General features: G+C 41.0%; 2 pseudogenes; both read right to left on the reverse strand.

The window, feature by feature from the left end:
- The window catches only part of LOC132209067 (utrophin-like), a 90,433-nt pseudogene that overhangs the window by 68,989 nt on the left and 8,212 nt on the right, over positions 1-13,232 (reverse strand).
- The window catches only part of LOC132209057 (utrophin-like), a 154,958-nt pseudogene continuing 154,591 nt past the window's right edge, over positions 12,866-13,232 (reverse strand).

Consider the following 13,232-nt stretch of genomic DNA (forward strand, 5'->3'; position numbering starts at 1 on the left):
GTTGGAGTTGATGTGAGCCATGATTATGGTGATGCAAGTAATTAAGAAGGCAAATGGAATTTTGGCCTTTATTGTAAGGAGGTTTTAGTTCAAAAAAGGGGAAGCTTTTTTGCAACTGATCAGGCTATTGAGGAGGTCACACTTGGAGAAATACAAGAAAGAATACACAGCCATGGGAAGCAGTTCAAAAGAGATTCACCGGGCTGATTCATCGGATCATGATTTATCAAGAATGGTTACACAGAACGTCTTTATTCATTCAAGTTTAGGAGAATGAGGGGTGATCTTACTGAAACACAAAATTTTGAGAGGGCTTGACAGGCTAGATGTGAAGACAATGTTTCCATTAGTGTGGAAATCTCAAACTCAGCGACATAGTTACAGAAGAAGGGAACATTTATTGAAACCTGAGATGCAAAGGAATTTCTTCTTTCAGCAGGTAGTGATTGTTTAGAATACAAGAGAATTGTGAAAGGTAGATCACTGAAAGTATTTAAAGAAGGTGGTAGATAAGATTTTTGAAATAGAGAAGTTGAGGGCTCTGAGAAGCTGGTATGGAAGAGGAGTTGAGTCCTGGGGCGGTCAGCCATGTTCTGGATGGTGAGTCAGGGTCGAGAGGTCGAACATCCAGATCCTGGTGCTATTTTTTATGTTTTTGTCTGCTTCCTAGAACCAGTAAGGAGTTTTATTGTGCTACATGGCCAAGCGAGCTACTGACACAGAACAAGACTGAAATAATTTGCTCAATAAAACATTTCATGAGGCTTTTTGGGATAAAGGAAATTTTCATGTACTACTTTGCTGACATCAATCAAAATCTGCTCAATTGAAAGAAATACATGCAGTTCATAAAATTTTATGTTGTTCTTCCCTTCAATGCATCAAGTATATCTTTGTTGTAATTCATTCAAGTTTGTCTTTCTCAGGGACTTAAAATATATGAAACAATACATAATACTGAAGTGCACAGCAGTTATCACAATGGTCCAATTCCAGATTCTTTTGGATGGATCGGGAAAAATATCTGCTACCTGCAGCTTCATTATGAATATATTCAAATTGTCCAGTCCTGAACCATTTCAGACTGTGGTTTGGATGCTCACATCTCTCACTATTTGGATTTTGTTTTGCGAATACATTCTAAAGTGCAGACTGCAGACCAGAACATTGTATTTTTGAAAAAGAAATATTATAAAATTGAATAACTTTATAAACCATGATAATAAAATATTAATTGCTTGCTTAAATTGAAAGGGTTCTTTATCTTGCTCATCTGTTTGAAGCCAAATTATTTGTACATGCTTTCTACAACAGATTGGCTGGCTTTGAAAATGTTTTCACCATTACCTGTATAAATTTCCACCTCATATTTCGGTCATCAAGCTGGTGAGAAATCCTTGGAGATAAAGAGACATCAAGTGGAGATAACTGATTGGGCAGGTCATTTAATATTTTGACTTCTTGTTTCACTGGGGCAATTTCTTCTTTAAAAGCCTAATGGAGAGGAAGCATATAAAATCTGAGAAACGTCCTGAAATTAATGATTAAATGTTAATAAGAAATTAAGTTAAAACTAACATCCTAATATTAAATACAAAATACAAAAGCATCTGCTGGAAATGACATTCAATTAATGAAGATTTCGAGCTCAAAGTAACAGTGTCGATGAAACTATCACAAATTGTTGTAACAGAAAACTGAATTCACTAATCTATTCTTGAGGGAAGGGAATCTGCTTTCCTGAGCAATTCTGGTATCTGACTTCAAATTCACAGGAATATGGCTGACTCTCTACTGACTTCCAAAATGGCCCACCAAGCCATTCCTGGATGGGAAACAAATGTTAGCCTTGCCAGCAGTGCCCTCATCCTGTGAAAGAATGCTTTAAAAAAAGTGGACAAATCAACTCAACAAGGCTTTGAAGGATAATTCTACTTAGTCCTGTTCTTCTTATGTTATGCTATCTATATGCAGAACTGTATTTGAAAATACAATTTGACACCTGCCTGAGGCACAGCATATATAAAGACATCCTGAGGCATCCCAAAACTCAATCTGTTAACCAGTTCCAATTCAAGCCATTAGGAAATCAACCTCTGGATGTCGGGTATGGGTTGCCTGAACAAGCATAAATTGTTCCCTTTTTTTATATACCACCAAGCAAATAGCAGACAATTAGGTTTAATGTGGAAAGGGTTTTAGGTTTTGGTTGGGCAAATCAGGGCAGAACTTATACACTTAATGGTAAGGTCCTCGGCAGTGTCGCCAAACAAACTTGGGGTGCAGGTTCAGAGTTTCTTGAAAGTGGAGTTGCAGGTAGTGAAGAAGGCGTTTAATATGCTTGCTTTTGTTGGTCAGCACTCAATACAGAAGTTGGGAAGTCACGTTGCAGCTACAAAGGACATTGGTTTGGCCATTTTTGGAATACTGCACTCAATTCAGGTTTCCTTGCTTTTGCAAAGTTGTCGTGAAATTTGAAAGGGTTCAGAAAAGATTTACAAGAACATTGCCAGGGTTGGAGAGTCTGACTGTAGGGAGAGGCTGAATGGGTTGGGGCTGCCTTCTCTGAAGTACCTGCTTCAAAATCTTCCCACCACCAGCCTCATCTCATATCCAGCCCGACTGATCCCGACTGATCACAAGGTAAGAATGTAACCACCTCTGAATGGCACTTCTCACAAGACATTGGAAGAAAGTCGCTTAGCCACATAATTTCTTTTTCTGGCAATAGGAGTTTTTAATGCAATAAATTGCAAAGAATTCACGAAAAGAAAAGCATGCTGCCGTTTGACTCTTCAGAAATATGGCAAATCCCAAATTTCCACTGTTAAATCTTGGTAAAAATGGAGTGATGAAAATCATCTGCACACAACAAGGTGGCCAGCTTTTGAATCGATAGTATTTATGTAGCTGATCTTGTTCAGTTTCTGGTCAACAGTAACACCCGTGGTGTTGATGGTGGGGGATTCAGCGGTGGTAACAGCACTAAATGTCGAGAGATGATGGCTAAATTCTCCCTTGTTGGAGATGGCCATTGCTTGGCACTTGTGTGGTGCAAATGTTACCTAGCACTGTATCAGCCTAAGCCTGGATAATATATTTGGTCTTGCCACATTTGAACATGGACTGCTTTATTGTCTACGGAGTTGGAAATGGTCCTGAACATTGTGCAGTCATCAGCAAACATTCCCACTTCTGACTTTATAGAAGGAAGCTGAAGCAGCACAGATGTTTGGCCCTGGACACTGCCCTGAGGAACTCCTACAGAGATGTCCTGGAGGTGAGATGACTATGTCTAACAACCACAAAAGTTTTCCTTTGTGCTTGGTATGACTACAACTAATAGAGGCCTTTTCCCTGCCTTACAAGAATCGAAGTCCACCTTAAAATATTCAATGACCCCAACTCTATCATCTTAGGAGGCAGCTACTTCCAATGTCATACAACTATCAGAGAAAAAATGCTCTGCTCATCTGTCCTTGAGTGGCAACTTCAAATTTTGCATGTGTCCCTCGTTCTGCGCTCGCCAAAGTATAGGAAAAATCTTTCTACATATTCCTTGTGAAGACCATTCAGAATCATATATAGTTCAAGGAAATCACCTCCTTACTCTTCTCAATTTCAGCAAAAACAAGTCCAGTCCTTCTAAGATAACAAAGTGTGGAGCTGGATGAACACAGCAGGCCAAGCAGCATCTCAGGAGCACAAAAGCTGATGTCTCGGGCCTAGACCCTTCATCAGAGAGGGGGATGGGGGGAGGGAACTGGAATAAATAGGGAGAGAGGGGGAGGCAGACTGAAGATAGAGAGAAAAGAAGATAGGTAGAGAGGAGAGTATAGGTGAGGAGGTCCATCTAATCCTTCCAAGTCCTTCTGATCTTACTTCATAAGACAACCCATTAATTACAAGTATTGTTCTTGTAAACCTAAATCTGAACTGCCTCCTTAAATGAGGCAACTTATATTATATGCCATAATTGAGGTACGGCTTCAATGCTATGTATAACTGTGGCATAAAATCCTTACTTGTATGTTCATTTCCTTTTGTAATAACATATAGCATCCATTAGCATCCTTAATCACTTGCAGTTAATCAGAAAGCCTGGTACAAACACCAGATAACATGACAGTCCTAACAGGATGCATTTTCCAATGCTTTCAATATATAGTCATGTGTGTCTCAGTGAATAAAAATCCTCCTCATTTTACCCCAATTAAATCTCACAATAAAGGAAGTACGTCTGAAAGTCATCTCATCCTGAGGAAAACAGACTTGCTCCAGGAAAGCTGCTAAAATATATCAAGAAAAATATATATGAAATGGTTCTAGAAATTTCTGCAACACAAGTATCAAAGGAAACAATAGTTTGATGAACACACTGTTAAGTGTTGCACTTGCACATCACATTTTGGAAAACAAACAACACTGATTTTCTGCTTTTTTAAAAAAAGAATGTTGAATGTCTTCATTATGCAGCACTGCAGTGAACTGAAAAAGGTGTAGACTTTTAACCTGCAAAGAAAGTATGTGCAGAAGTTAAAACAAACAAAAAAAAAAGCCACTTCTGCCCTAAAAAGACAATATTACATCACAAAAAGACAGGGAAGTTGGAGAATGCAGCATCATGCTACCTGCAGAGATCAAGTTTTGTCTGTGTCATAAAAAACAAAAGAACTGTGGGCACTGTAAATCAGAAACAAAAGCAGAAGTTGCTGGAAAAGCTCAGCAGGTCTGGCAGCATCAGTGAAGAGTGAGATCTGAGGAAGGGTCACAGGACCCGAAACGTTATCTCTGGCATTGTCTACGTCAGAGTGAGTTATGTCTATTGCTTCAGCAAAATCCAACCAACTTTGAATGAAAATCAATGCTTAAGAAACATCCAAAACATCCGCTGTACCCGTTGTGGCTTCCTCTGCATTGGGGAAACGATGCGGAGGCTTGGGGACTGCATTGCAGAACACCTATGCTCAGTTTGCAAGAAACAACTGCACCTCCCAGTCACGAACCATTTCAACTCCCCCTCCCAATCCTTAGATGACATGTCCATCCTGGGCCTCCTGCAGTGCCATAATGATGCCACCCGAAGGTTGCAGGAACAGCAACTCATCGTCCGCTTGGGAACCCTGCAGCCCAATGGTATCAATGTGGATTTCACAAGCTTCAAAATCTCCGGTCCTCCCACTGCATCCCAAAACCAGCCCAGCTCGTCCCTGCCTCCCTCACCTATTCTTCCTCTCACGTATCCGCGCCCCCCACCTCATGCTGCACCCCCATTTCTTACCTACTAACCTCATCCCGCCCCCTTGACCTGTCCGGCCTCCCCAGACTGACCTAACCCCTCCCTACCTCCCCACCCATACTCTCCTCTCCACCATCTTCTCCTCTATCCATCTTCAATTCGCCTCCCCCCTCTCCCTATTTATTTCAGAACCCTCTCCACCTCCCCCTTTTCTGATGAAGGGTCGAGGCCCGAAACGTCAGATTTTGTGCTCCTGAGATGCTGCTTGGTCTGCTGTGTTCATCCAGCTCCACACGTTGTTATCTCACATTCTCGAGCATCTGCAGTTCCCATTATCTCACTAAAATAAAGGCTGATGTCTTTCAAAACCCAATGTCAGATTTTGCAGGTCGTCCTTACCCTGAAAAAATACCAAATAGGCATAAAGAAGAAAACTGGAGGTGAAACCATTCAAAAAATTTTCATTAGCATAATAAATGTTCAAACTGTAAAAGCAGGTTAAGCACCTGTACATAAGGAAACTGTACTCAAACTTTACACAGACACTTAGAGCTAACAAATGCGAGAAACCAATATCCATTTCTTTCTGGATTGCCAATTTTGCTGTTGGGAAAATAGGCCTCTACTGAGCAATGTAAATTCAAACAAGATAGCAACCTCTCAGAACTCAACACTCACAGTCGTAGAGTTCTGTTTTCACAGGTTGGAGTATAATAGGGTAAAGTACAATACACCAAATCTTCTTTGGCACCTTATCCTTCCATAAAGCTGCTTTTAGTAGATGCGCACAGAATTCATTTTATACACATTTAAATGTTTCTAAGTTCAAGAGGCCAGTTCCAGCACTTTGACTTGCATCTTCTTCATCATCACAACAGAACAAAATAAAAACTCACTCTTTGTAAGTCACGTTTTCAATTTTTATTGACAAGGTGAAGTGCGAGAACTGCTCACTTGATGTTAAAATGTCCTAAGTATGTACCTATATATTTCAATTCTGTGAAATAGGTGGAATGAGTTCGAGAAAAGGATTAATTTTGTTGCTCTGGGAGAGCGCTGGTACAGATAAAATAGGCTGAATGGCCTCCTCCCAGGCTAAAAATGTCCATAACTGTTCTTGGCCCTGCTAAATTGAAGTGGCCATCCTTTCATTATGAATGTGAGACGCAGCATGTTACGATAGATGGCATAATGGAGAAATCCTTTGTTATTAATGAACTTTTCAGCACTAGGCATCCTTTCGAAGTCAAATGTTCGACATATACCTGTTGCACTGACTTGGTTCCAAACACTTACAATATGGAGGTGCTGGTGTTGGACTGGGATGGACAAAGTCAGAAGCCACATGGCATCAGGTTATAATCTGACAGGTTTATTTGAAATCACACAAGCTTTTGGGATGCAGTCCCTTCATCAGGTGCAGTCAGAGAGGAAAACACACAGACACACAATTTATAAGCAGACAGATCAAAAGATCATACAACTGGTGTGAGTGGAGTGTCAGATAATAAGTCTTCATCCAGGCTGTCTGTTTATTTGCAGATGTTTTGTTGAAGAAACACACAACTTGTAGTTACAGTCAGTGTGGTATCTTATAAATTCCTGCTTTGGAAATAAAGCTTAAAACTCTAAGACAGATTCTGAACACAAGCCTCTAAACTACAAGTCAGAGTCTGACCCGAGATGTCACCTTTTGTGCATTCCTGTTGCGCTGCCTGATTATCATGACAGCACAGCACTGACATTGACTTTATAAACACTTTACTTGCCTCTAACACTCTTGGTCACCTGTAGAGAGTTATTATCTGACACTCCACTCAGGCCAATTCTATGATCTTTTGATCTTTCTGCTTATAAACTGTGTGTCTGTGTGGTCACCTCACTAACTGCACCTGATGAAGGGGCTGCACTCCAAAAGCTTGTGTGACTTGAAATGAGCCTGTTGGACTACAAGCTCCTGTCATGTGACTTCTGACTTCAAACAGTTATAGAATATGTTTTCAATCCTACCTTGACTTGATAATAAGACAACTTCCTAAAATTTATAAAATGAGAAATATGTCTAACCCTGAGCCTTTTAAAAAGGAAATATTACAACCATAGTACAGTCAGACAGTAAAGACAGAAGGAATGATTTAGTCAACTGTGTCTGACACCACACAATTAATCCCCCTGATGGAAGAAAGGTTGGCTGCGTTCTCTTTCTTCAGGAACATCCAGCTAATACCACCTTACTACTGCTTGTTTTATTCAGCTGGTGTTCCATCTAATTCCTTTCGGTCTTGGTCAACCCCTCATGTAATTTATTTAAATTTTCAATAAAATAAATTTAACTTTATATTCCACAATTTGAACATTTCCTTTTAAGGTTTGAATGGTTCACTTTGTACAGTGCACATGTGGTGTTCATAATTGGAGAACATGGTGGGAAAATCAAGATATATTGACAAGCTAACTTCTGCGTTCTTGTCAGTAATGCCCTTTGAACAGAATATGAAGTTGCGGAACTATGTGGAGACAACAATTTAAAACTGGGAAGACCACTGTTTGTGGTCCGACCACACATTCATGCAATCCCTAAAGCTGTCTCTTTACATCTTTTTAATACTGCCTACCTGTCTCTTGTCTTGGCTCATTAGCAGTGAAACCTTCATCTGGAACTACTTCACTTCTGGACCTGACAATTCCAATGCATTCCCTGCTGGAGTCCCACATTTGCCCATGGCATCTAAAACACTCTAAGGCTCAGGGTTAGACATACTTCTCATTTTATAAATTTTAGGAAGATGTCTTATTATCAAGTCAAGGTAGGATTGAAAACATATTCTATAACTGTTTGAAGTCAGAAGTCACATGACACCAGCTTGTAGTCCAACTGGTTCATTTGAAATCACACAAGCTTTTGGAGTGCAGCCATCTTCACCAGGTGCATTTTGTGAGGTGACCACACAGACACACAATTTATAAGCAGAAAGATCAAAAGATCATAGAATTGGCCTGAGTGGAGTGTCAGATAATAACTCTCTACAGGTGACCAAGAGTGTTATGAGGTCATCTAAAACTCCACTGCCTGAGTCTCATCTTGAAACAAATCCTATTCTCCGTACTTTCTAACTCACTGATACTATTAACAGTAATTTTATTAAATTCTCATTTTTGTTTACACATCGTTCCTTGGCTACGCCTATCGCTATTTTGGTAATCTCCACCAGTCCAACCATACTTCAGGATATCTGCACTCGTCTAATTATGTCCTCTTGCCCACTCTTGATTTTAAATGGCCCACGACTGGTTGTCAAACATTTAATTGTGTAGGCGTCAAACCCAACAAGAGACTTCCTCCACCTCTTAGCCGCTGTACCTTTCCTCTTTTAAGGCACTTTTTAAAACAATCCTCTTTGATCAAGCTCTTGATCATCAGAACTAAGAACTTAATAAGGCTCAGTTGTATTCTGGGATCGTTAATACTCCTTTCAGATGCCTTCAAAACTTTGCCTCCATTAAAGAGATATAAAGTGGTTGAAGACATTGCACAGCAGACGGGGATGAATTGGGGAGTTATTTCAAAGAGCTGTGATATGCCAGAAGACCTCCTTCCACACGCCAACTCTGATTCTACGTAACAAAAATGATTTTCAGACTTGGGAAGAGCCTTCAAAAATGTCACTGGTAACCAGCTTTTGGGCAGAGTAGAGCTGCTGAGATGATAGACCAGGAAAGAGGGGTACCAGTACTGATAATATGCTGAACACAATCAAATTTTGAGGTTGTAGAATGATGTGGTCTTCAGCATTTTTGAAACTTTGACCCTTTTCCTTCCTCTTCACGGAGCAAGTCAAATAGCGGCAGCACAATGTTGCATGGCTGCTCAAGCCTGCTCCACCGTTGATGATGATTGTGGCTGGTCTTCTCCATCAATTAAACTTTTGCTCGTATCTCATCCTCTTTTCAAAACATCGGTCTATTCACGTGTAGTATCCCTCTCGTTAATTTAATGAGAATTCATTCCAATCACTGAACTCCTAACGCTGACCCACCCCAGATCAAAAAATTCAGCTGAGATCAGGAACTTATCTAACCTGTATGGCTGAGCTGGCTTTTAAAAAGTTTGCCAGTGAGAGAGTCCCAGTTAGAAACATTCATTCAAAAAAATACAATTGCATGGATTACTCTACAATCCTAAACTCCATTCAAATTCAGTTGGCTGAACGGTTGGTTTGTGATGCAAAGTGATGCCCTGCAGAGAGGGCTCAATTGCCACACCAGTGAGCTGACCACAAAGGATCTTTGCCTCAACCCCTCTACTTGCCCGAGGCATGGTGATCTTCAGGTTAAATCATAACCAGTTGTCTCTCTCTAAGGAGTGGCCAAATGGCGTGCTAAGACTTTACCTTTAATCCTGATAACATAGCAACAAGCAGATAACTCAGCTGATGTCACTGACTAATAGAATCCTCAATTATACTAATATTACCGATGTGATATCATCAGAAGGCATGCTCAACTAAGTTTTAATTTTCAAATTAAGTTAACAACCATTCAATCAATATTACTTAAGTACTCATATTACTGATCGTCTCGATACAACATTGCGGTTACATCTGTTCATAAGTGAAGTGTAATGTAATTGCACTTAGTCTGGTTTTATCAATGTGATCCTGCAATGAGTCAATAAGCAGGTCACCCACAGGTTGCCAATCAGTGTGGACCCCCTCAGCTGTTATCACGAGCCTCAAGATCATCCAGAGCTTTCTGCAGTTCTTGAAGTTTCTCCAATGCCTTTTCCACCTGTTTCTGCCAGTTGCTTGCATGGGTTTTCAATTGCTCCCAATTTTCCTTCACTTTTATTGACTGTTTGAGGACAGCTTTGGCAATTCTCTGGGCTCTCTCTTCCGGGTTAGGTTCTGGAAATATGAAATGCAAATAATTTATCAACTATTCATGACTTTGATCGATGGAACTGAAGTTTTCTTTCGAAACCCCTTTCCTTTAAAAGGTCTCTCTGGACTTTATCCTGAAATTGGGAATATATAGTATAAGACTAAAGATTTTGTTACAGGCACATCAATGATAAATTCTGTAATGAGCGAGCAGGTCACGGAGCCATTAACAGAGAATCTCAGAGAACCAATACAAAGCCAAATAAAATTGTGCAGATATTTGAAATTTATGACTACCAAGGAAACTTTAAAAAAGGAAAAAGATTAGAGTGACTAAATGGGTTAAATTCTCAACAAAAGATTTGACATATCCTTTCAGGATATCTTTCATAGCTATTAAAACAAACATCCAACACAAACCAAGTTTCATCTTTCAGGACTGGCAAGTTAGAATGATAAACCCGAAGTCTACCCTGCACAATTCGCTCTAGAACTCACTCAATGAGGTTGTTACGTGATATAGAGATAACAAAGTGTGCAGCTGGATGAACGCAGCAGGCCAAGCAGCATCTTAGGAGCACAAAAGCTTACATGTTGGGCCGAGACCCCTCATCAGAAAAGGGGGAGGGGGAGAGGATTCTGAAATAAATAGGGAGAGAGGGGGAGGTGGATCGAAGATGGATAGAGGGGAAGATAGTTGGAGAGGAGACAGACAAGTTGAAGAGGTGGAGCTAGTAGAGGTGAGTGTGGGTGGGGTGGTAGGGAGGGGGTAGGACAGTTCAGGGAGGACGGACAGGTCAAGGGGTGAGGTTAGTAGGAAGGAAATGGGGGTGTGGTTTGAGGTGGGAGGAGGGGATAGGTGGGAGAAAGAACAGGTGAGGGAGGCGGGGACGAGCTGGGCTTGTTTTGGGATGCAGTAGGGGGAGGGGAGATTTTGAAGCTTGTGAAATCCACATTGATATTATTGGGCTGCAGGGTTCCCAAGCAGAATATGAGTTGCTGTTGCTGCAACCTTCGGGTGGCATTGTTGTGGCACTGCAGGAGGCCCAGGATGGACATGTCGTCGAAGGAATAGGAGGGGAAGTTGAAATTGTTCGCGACTGGGAGGTGCAGTTGTTTGTTGTGAACCGAGCATAGGGACTGCTTTGCAGAACACTTAAGTCTCTCCTTGGTTTCCCCGATGTTGAGGAGTCCACAGCGGGTACAGCGGATGCAGTATACCACATTGGTAGATGTGCAGTTGAACATCTGCTTGATGTGGAAAGTCTTCTTGGGGCCTGGGATGGGGGTGAGGGAGGAGGTATGGGGGCACGTGTAGCACTTCCTGCAGTTGCAGGGAAAATGTCGGGTGTGGTGGGGTTGGAGGGAAGCGTGGAGCCGACAAGGGAGTCATGGAGAGAGTGGTCTCTCCAGAAAGTAGACAAGGGTGGGGATGGAAAAATGTCTTTGGTGGTGAGGTCAGATTGCAGATGGTGGAAGTGTTGGAGGATGATGCGTTGTATCCAGAGGTTGGTAGGGTGGTATGAGAGGATGAGGGGGTTCTCTTTTGGTGCTTATTGCGGGGATGGGGTGTGAGGGATGAGTTGCAGGAAATGTGGGAGACATGGTTCTTGACCACTGTGTGTGGTTGGGTGGGGGGTGGGGGGTTGCGGTCGTTGAAAAACGAGGACATCTGACGTGTACGGGAATGGAATGCCTCATCCTGGGAGCAGATGAGGCGGAGGTGAAGGAATTGGGAATAGGGGATGGAATTTTTGCAGGAAGGTGGGTGGGAGGTGGTGTATTCTAGGTAGCTGTGGGAGTCGGTGGGCTTGAAATGGATATCGGTTTCTGGGTGGTTACCTGAGATGGAGACAGAGAGGTCCAGGAAGGTGACAGAGGTGTTGTAGATAGTCCAGGTGAACTTGAGGTGGGTGCCTGAGATGGGGACATATATAGCTCCATTCATATTCACAAATCTCTGTTTCAAATCTAATCTTCTTAAGCACGTACGTAATTTTTCATTGTCAATGAATGTTGTTATGTTGATTGCAGAGAGAAAGTGTTTCAAGAGACTGATTGGCCTCATACTTTTCATCCAATTGTATTTGGCAAGTTGACGTTCAGCACTTCTGTAACAAGTCCAATTCCAGTAAGTGGAGCAAATGGCATGGTCAACATTTCAATATATATACAAGAGAGAAAAATTAAGACAATGGCCTGAGTGTTTCGCCCGATTACAGCAGAGGCATTAACACATACTAGTTTACATTAATTTATCTCTGAATCTACCAAGCAATGAATTCTTTGACAATGTCACGACAACATTGAGACATTTGGCAAGCTCAGGGGCAAGGGGACTGGTTCAGAACTGTACACAGAAACGTAATGAACAGAAACACTGTATGGTGAGAATGGTACTAAAAAGGAAATGGTACAATTTCATCTGTATCAATCTGTAGTTGGAATACACATGGTTTGAACCGGCACCAATGCAAAATTGAATTGCCATTGCATGACATACCATGTGTTCAGAATGAGGAAGAGATGAAGCTTAGTTATGATTCATTTCATTAAAATGAATCTTAACTATCTAATCTAATTAAACGAAGCAGTTTTACATACAGAACGCTGGTTTACAAACAAAATCTGCACTGATTGACTTCCAGATAGTAAAATGAAAGCTGTTGATCTCAGACTTTGATTATACACAGAATTGAAAGATGAAGTGACAATCTTGGATTCAGGATTGCAAACTGACATCGGGGATTAAGCAACTGATAGAGACCATCCATGTAGTTAATCTTGAATTGGCAGCATTACAAGTGACCAGGACAATACCTGCTCTATAAAAATAAGAAAAAGTAGAAACAGAAGACAACTAAGATACAAAAATGCGACATTCAATTTGAATTACAAAATACTTTAAGCAAACAATTTTATTTAATTCACATATATTATCTGCAATAATATCCATTTAATATTGGTTCTTCCAAACTGTTGCAGCATTTTGACATTAAAAGAATATTCCATCACAAGTATTGCTTGCTATAAAAATCCCAGCATGTTCTGAAATTCTTAGAATAAAAGTATTTCAATCCGATGGTGCTCCTGCATTATTCATCAGTTCCCCA

Source organism: Stegostoma tigrinum, unplaced genomic scaffold, assembly GCF_030684315.1.
Source record: "Stegostoma tigrinum isolate sSteTig4 unplaced genomic scaffold, sSteTig4.hap1 scaffold_64, whole genome shotgun sequence".
In the NCBI taxonomy this organism is placed as follows: Eukaryota; Metazoa; Chordata; class Chondrichthyes; order Orectolobiformes; family Stegostomatidae; genus Stegostoma; species Stegostoma tigrinum.